This window comes from Ictalurus punctatus, chromosome 27, assembly GCF_001660625.3.
Source record: "Ictalurus punctatus breed USDA103 chromosome 27, Coco_2.0, whole genome shotgun sequence".
In the NCBI taxonomy this organism is placed as follows: Eukaryota; Metazoa; Chordata; class Actinopteri; order Siluriformes; family Ictaluridae; genus Ictalurus; species Ictalurus punctatus.
The window spans coordinates 13,401,822-13,407,821 of record NC_030442.2 but is presented as its reverse complement, the minus strand read 5'-3'; positions in this window follow the sequence as shown (position 1 = coordinate 13,407,821).

Sequence of the window (6,000 nt, the reverse complement as noted above, 5' to 3'; positions counted from 1 at the left end):
CGTGTAGCAAATTATTCAACATTGTGCAACACGAATACCACATGCCAAATGAACTTACACTGCTCGGGTTAGTAAAAAGACTAAAGACTTATAGATACCTACACGTATAGAAATCAGTGAAACACAAATTGGCCATGGCAAGTGAAAAAGTGCAGGGGACAAATTTACATTTTATTAAAAGTGCAGGGGACACGTCCCCCGCGGACACTGGGCATGAAGTCGGAATAATACCCTGAATGGGCAAGGCAGCTCCTAAACACACATTCACACACTCATTCACACCTATAGTGACAATTTTCAATTAGCCAATCCAGCTGCTGGGAAGGGTGAGGAAACTAGAGAACCTAAGGCAAAGCCACAAAGGAAGAAATAAGCATTCAAAACTACTCCAGGAAATGGTTACAAAGAATTTCTTTTTTCATTTAAATATGAATATCACATTTCAGTACTTGCATGGTGGCTTAGTAGTCAGCACATCTGCACACCTTTGGGGTTGGGGGTTCAAATCCCACCTCCACCCTGTGTGCATGGAGATTGCATGTTCTCCCTGTGCTTCCAGGATTTCCCCTGGGTTCTCCGGTTTCCTCCCCAAAGACATGCATTGTAGGCTGATTGGCATTTCCAAATTGTCCACAGTGTGTGAATGTGTGTGCAGTTGTGCCCTGTGATAGGTTGGCACTGCATCCAGGGTGTCCCCCGCCTTGTGTCCTGAGTTCCCTGGGATAAGCGCCAGGCTCTCCTGCGACCCTGTGTAGGATAAGCCGTATGGAAAATGGATGGACATTTCAGTACGTGTAGGTTGTGTTCATTTGTGTTTCATTTCAAGCTAGAAGGAAATACACAAACAAAATTTTCAAAACTGTTTTTGACTTTAAAATAATAGATGTTACAAAGAAGTTCTCATATTTCTCCTTTTTTTTTTTTTTCGTATTTCCCCCTAATTTGGTCTTGGCCAATATACACCCACCAGCCTGCTCTCTTCTATCATAAGACAGCTACCAACCAGGAGGCTAACTTGCTTCCTTCAAGACACATGAAGTTAGCCAACTGCTTCTTTTCAAACTGCTGCTCATGCTGCATTACAGGTCAGCGTTACACACGGAACACGCTATCTACCCTCTTCCAAATACATGAGCTCACAGATGGGCACAATTGGCTAGTGTCACTGTGATTGACAGATGAGGGGCAGTATACCATAACTCCCACTCAGAGAGCACGGCCAATTTTTTCCATTGACTTCCGGCCAAGTATGGCTGTGATATCATTGCTATTTCAACTAGCGAGCTCCAGACGATAAGGCGAATGCTTTTCTGTTCACATAGAGTAGTTCTCCTATGCCATGCTTGTTTTTCATCATTTCAGATTTATTTTATGGGCAGTGTTTTAACTTTTCCCATTTCTCCTATTAAGCTACAGTAATGTAAGTGACTGCTTATGTAATTAATACCAACACATAGCTTTCTTGCTGGCGTAATAAACCTTAAATCCAATACCAACACCCAAGTTGGTGGTGGGCTATACTGTATCTTACCTGATTGCCAGCTTAAGATTGGGCTATCTCTACATCCAAGGTGCACAAATGTGGGCATAATGATGTTTTCTGTGCTTAATCGGCACCTATATGCTGAAAAATTACAGCGATGGCGAGACTGACTTGGAAAAGCCCTGCAATCAATATGAATTTCAGCACTTGCATCTTAAAGGTATCCAAAAATATCTCCTAAACAGCCAATATGACCAGCTCTGGGGTAGAATATAAAGTTTCATTGCAGTCTCCAGCCTCTGCCTTTTTGCTACTAATGTATTAGGCTAACATTATTATCATGGGAAGACTATGCACACTCGAATCATCCCAGGTTCTTTAAGTGTTCATTTGATAATTAAGGGCTCTTAGCCTTTTAAAAGGTTTCTCTTTGGACTCCCTTTCTGACAGGGAAACACTCTGTTGTAGGGTTTTACACAGAATCGTTGAGTTCCCCCAGAGCCTTAAGGGTTCTACATTTTTTTCAGTGAAGTGAAGTATAAGTTATTTGGTTTGTATGACCTTAAAAGTCGAGGGCCAATAATCTGGTGGGTTTTTTTTTGTTGTTGTTGTTGAGATATTTGTAGGCCATTGTGCAAAATGGTAAACCCTGGAATGTATTTTAATTGGTATTTCGAGAAAAAAATAAAATAAAATCAGCAGTGTGATCATAAACTGTGATTATCCTTTAGGACCAAAGCCTAGTTAGGACAAAAATATTTAACACTGTTATAAAAACAAAAACATTCCATATGTGTAAATGGAGAGCTGAAACATAAACATTTATAAACTTTTTTTTTTTAAATATGGCACATTCGTACAGTGGGTAGTGTTGCTGCCTAACAGGAACTTCTTCCAAAAGATTAGAAGTTAGTGCTTGGATGATGGTGGTAGAGTGAGCAATCTAACACGTTGCTCCAAAATCTCCTATAGGTTTTCACTTAGGTTGAGATCTGGTGAGTATGAAGACCATAGAGTGTGATTTATATCCTTTTCACCCTCATCGACCCAGTCAGTGAGCCCTCGTGCTCTGAGGATGGGAGTGGAGTCATGCTGGAAAAGACACACCAGGATAGAAAATCCATCCATCCATCCATGATACCTTCACACACTACGGACAATCTGAAAATGTCAACCAGCTTACAACGCGTGTCTTTGGACTTTCCTCTAAGGGGACAACTGGGTCCAAACCATGCCAGCAAAATAAATAAATGCCCCTCGACAGCATTTCAAACCCACCCATTTTTCCTAGTGGCTGTAGTTGACAGTTGTTATTCACTTTTTTTTAGTGCTGTTGTGGGCGGCTGTGGCTCAGGTGGTAGAGCGAGTTGTCCACTAATCGTAGGGTGGGTGGTTTGATTCCCGGCCCACGTGACTCCACATGCCGAAGTGTCCTTGGGCGAGACAGTGAACCCCGAGTTGCTCCCGAGGGCAAGTTAGCGCCTTGCATGGCAGCTCTGCTACCATTGGTGTGTGAGTGTGAATGGGTGAATGAGACACAGTGTAAAGCACTTTGGATAAAAGCACTATATAAGTGCAGACCATTATTCCTTTTGGCCCATCAATGATCTTCATTGTCATATGTGTTTGTCTGAGACACATGCGGTGAGTGTGCTGGGATAATCTCTGCTCAGTGTACCTCTTTTATCCACCGTTACACAGTAGCATCACACGAAAGGGGAATTTTCCGAAACACTATAAATGTCTGCACAGTATGCAGGCTACACTATTTAAGCTGAGCTTCTCATGCAAGTCACCATGTGAAGGTCCAAGACATTCTCGTATAATGAACTGTAATTAAGACTTGTGAGAACGAGTTGGCGGAGGTGAGAACTGATCAAAAGAATTTGTGGTGAGGGCTACTAGAGCCACATGTGAAGTGGTATACATTATTTCCATTAAAAAAAAAAAAAAAAAAAACAATAAAACTTCCCGGGTTTGACATTTTGTGCTCTCTTTTTGCAGCACTGCTGTGAATTATTATTATTTTTTGCATAACCAGCTTCTATGTAAGTCAAGAGATCAGGAAATGTCACTCGGGGCTTGTGACGTGATAGGCAAGAATAACACAGTGTTCCCTCTCAAGCAGATACACACACACACATGTCCAACCACCCCCAAATGCCCATTCACACCTCCCTCTCTCTCTGCCATTGCCACACCAAACCATAGACAATAACTCTTAATGTTGGGTGCAGGAGAACAGTGTGGGGCCTCATTATCCCCTCACTGCTTTAAGGCTTTCCGCTCTTCTCGCTTCCGCCCACCTACCGCTGACCTATGACTCACAGCAGCCATCTTATTACATTAGCCCCTATCACACAGTACTGAGAGGAAACGAACACTGATTCTCCCCTCAGCAGCCTGTCGCTGGACGGATGGAGGTCTACATGCTTGTGGCAACTTGTTTTAGCTTGTTGTAAATGTGGATTTGTCTCTCTCTCTTTGTGTGTGTGTGTGTGTGTGTGTGTGTGTGTGTGTGTGTGTGTGTGTGTGTGTGTGTGTAGTTCCTGATGCACTTGAGTAATGGACTGGAATATATCTAAACTTAAATGGACCAAGACTCATCTTGGGTTGAAATAGCTCTCAGTGAATACAACCAGAGGTTTTATATATATATATATATATATATATATATATATATATATATATATATATATATATATATATATATATATATATATATATATATAAATTGAAAAGAACCGTCAGAATTATTTTCTTAAAGCCCTTTGCTACTATCCAGTGCAGTGCAATACTCAATTTCTTTTAAAGACTATGTGAAATCTTCCATAAGATAATAACTGATATTATTATCGTTATTATTATTATTATTGTTGTTGTTGTTGTTGTTGTTGTTGTTGTTATTGCTGATACATTATAGTATTCAGCTTGTAAAATAACACTTGATCCAGCAAATTTGTGTCATGAAACATATCTTTATTTATTTTTTTTAATATTGTTCATCACCATTTAATCATGCGGACAGGTTAATGAAGCCAGGAGAGATGAAATCGAGGACACTTTCATGCAGGACATATGCTGTTTTATCAGAGTTTTAATTCAAATTGTTAATTTATTAAACAAGTAAAGGAAACATGCCCATGTTTTGAAGGATAAGCTTAGTAAGCACTCATCTGCTACACTTATGATTAATTCATTATAACTTTTAATTTGATCCATAAAACATTTGTTTTCATCCTGGAGGCGTATAACTCAACTGTAGTTAAATTATTCCCTTAGGACAGAAGCATACATATTATCAATGTTAAGAAAGAATTGTTTTCACCAATTATAAAAGTAAGGCTTCCTCAAGTAAAAAAAAAACAAACAAAAAAAACCTCAGTTTATCTATATTTATGGAATTTGATTTAGTTTATGGAAAAGCAACAATCACTTATTGATACCGATGAATCATTCACAATTTCGAGGACATGAACTAACCAGGTAAAAAGGTCACTTTTCACCTCAGGTGGTTTTTAACCCTTTAAAACTCTCAGGACCGGTTTCTGGGTCACACTTCCATTCCACACACATACCTTTCCTATTAGTTTAACTGAAGTTGCCAAATTAATTAATAGCAGTGACTAAATGGTAATAAATTGTGCGCTTTAAGGTGTTAAGGTTATGGTTTCATGCCATAATAAACAAGCCTAACCTGCATGGATATTTGCTATAATGTTCAATATTCAGTAACATTTTCTCAACATTATGCCCTGATTCGTCATGCAGTCACTAATTCTAATCTGTGGCTTAATTACAGTTTGAATAATTCATCATCTGGGCCCTGGGCTCTGACAGGAAGACTAATAGAGTGAAAAGTCTGCTTCTAAATTTGTTGCCACCATTTCCTGAAGAGAGTAAAACCAGGAGCCACGTAATGCATGACACCATTCATAGGGAACTGTAGTCATAGGCGACTCATTACTGTGTCTGGGATTCAGCTTCATCACTTCTGGGGCTGTATTTAATTGATTACAATCTCAGGAAGTGGAAGTATCATGTTTTTTTGTGGCTTCACATGGTGTCTCATTGTGGGGGGAAAAAGTTACAAAAAGCTGAGAGCAAAAGTTTGCATAGTCTTCTACTAAAAGTAAAATAATCAAAGAAATAGATTTTAACCATCAAGATATTTCAGAAATAATAATAAAATGATGTTTGTTAAGCTGTTATGTTAAGGAATTAAACACAATGGCGCTGTGCTGTTATAGGAAAGTAATTAATGATGGGGTGGTGTGATTTCTGAGTTTCCGATAGCAAGAGTTTTATTCCTCATAGTCCGCAGCAACTTGCCAACGATGACATGTTTTTATTTATTAAGGAACAACACATCCTACTTTTTTGTTCGTAGTTACGTTTCATGTTAGTTCTGGTTATCATTAGAGTATATCATATGTAGACGTTGTTCCACCACCAGCCTCTCTTTTTTTCTGTCTTGAAGTGTATAAAACAAAACAAAAAAATCAATATTCTTGCTT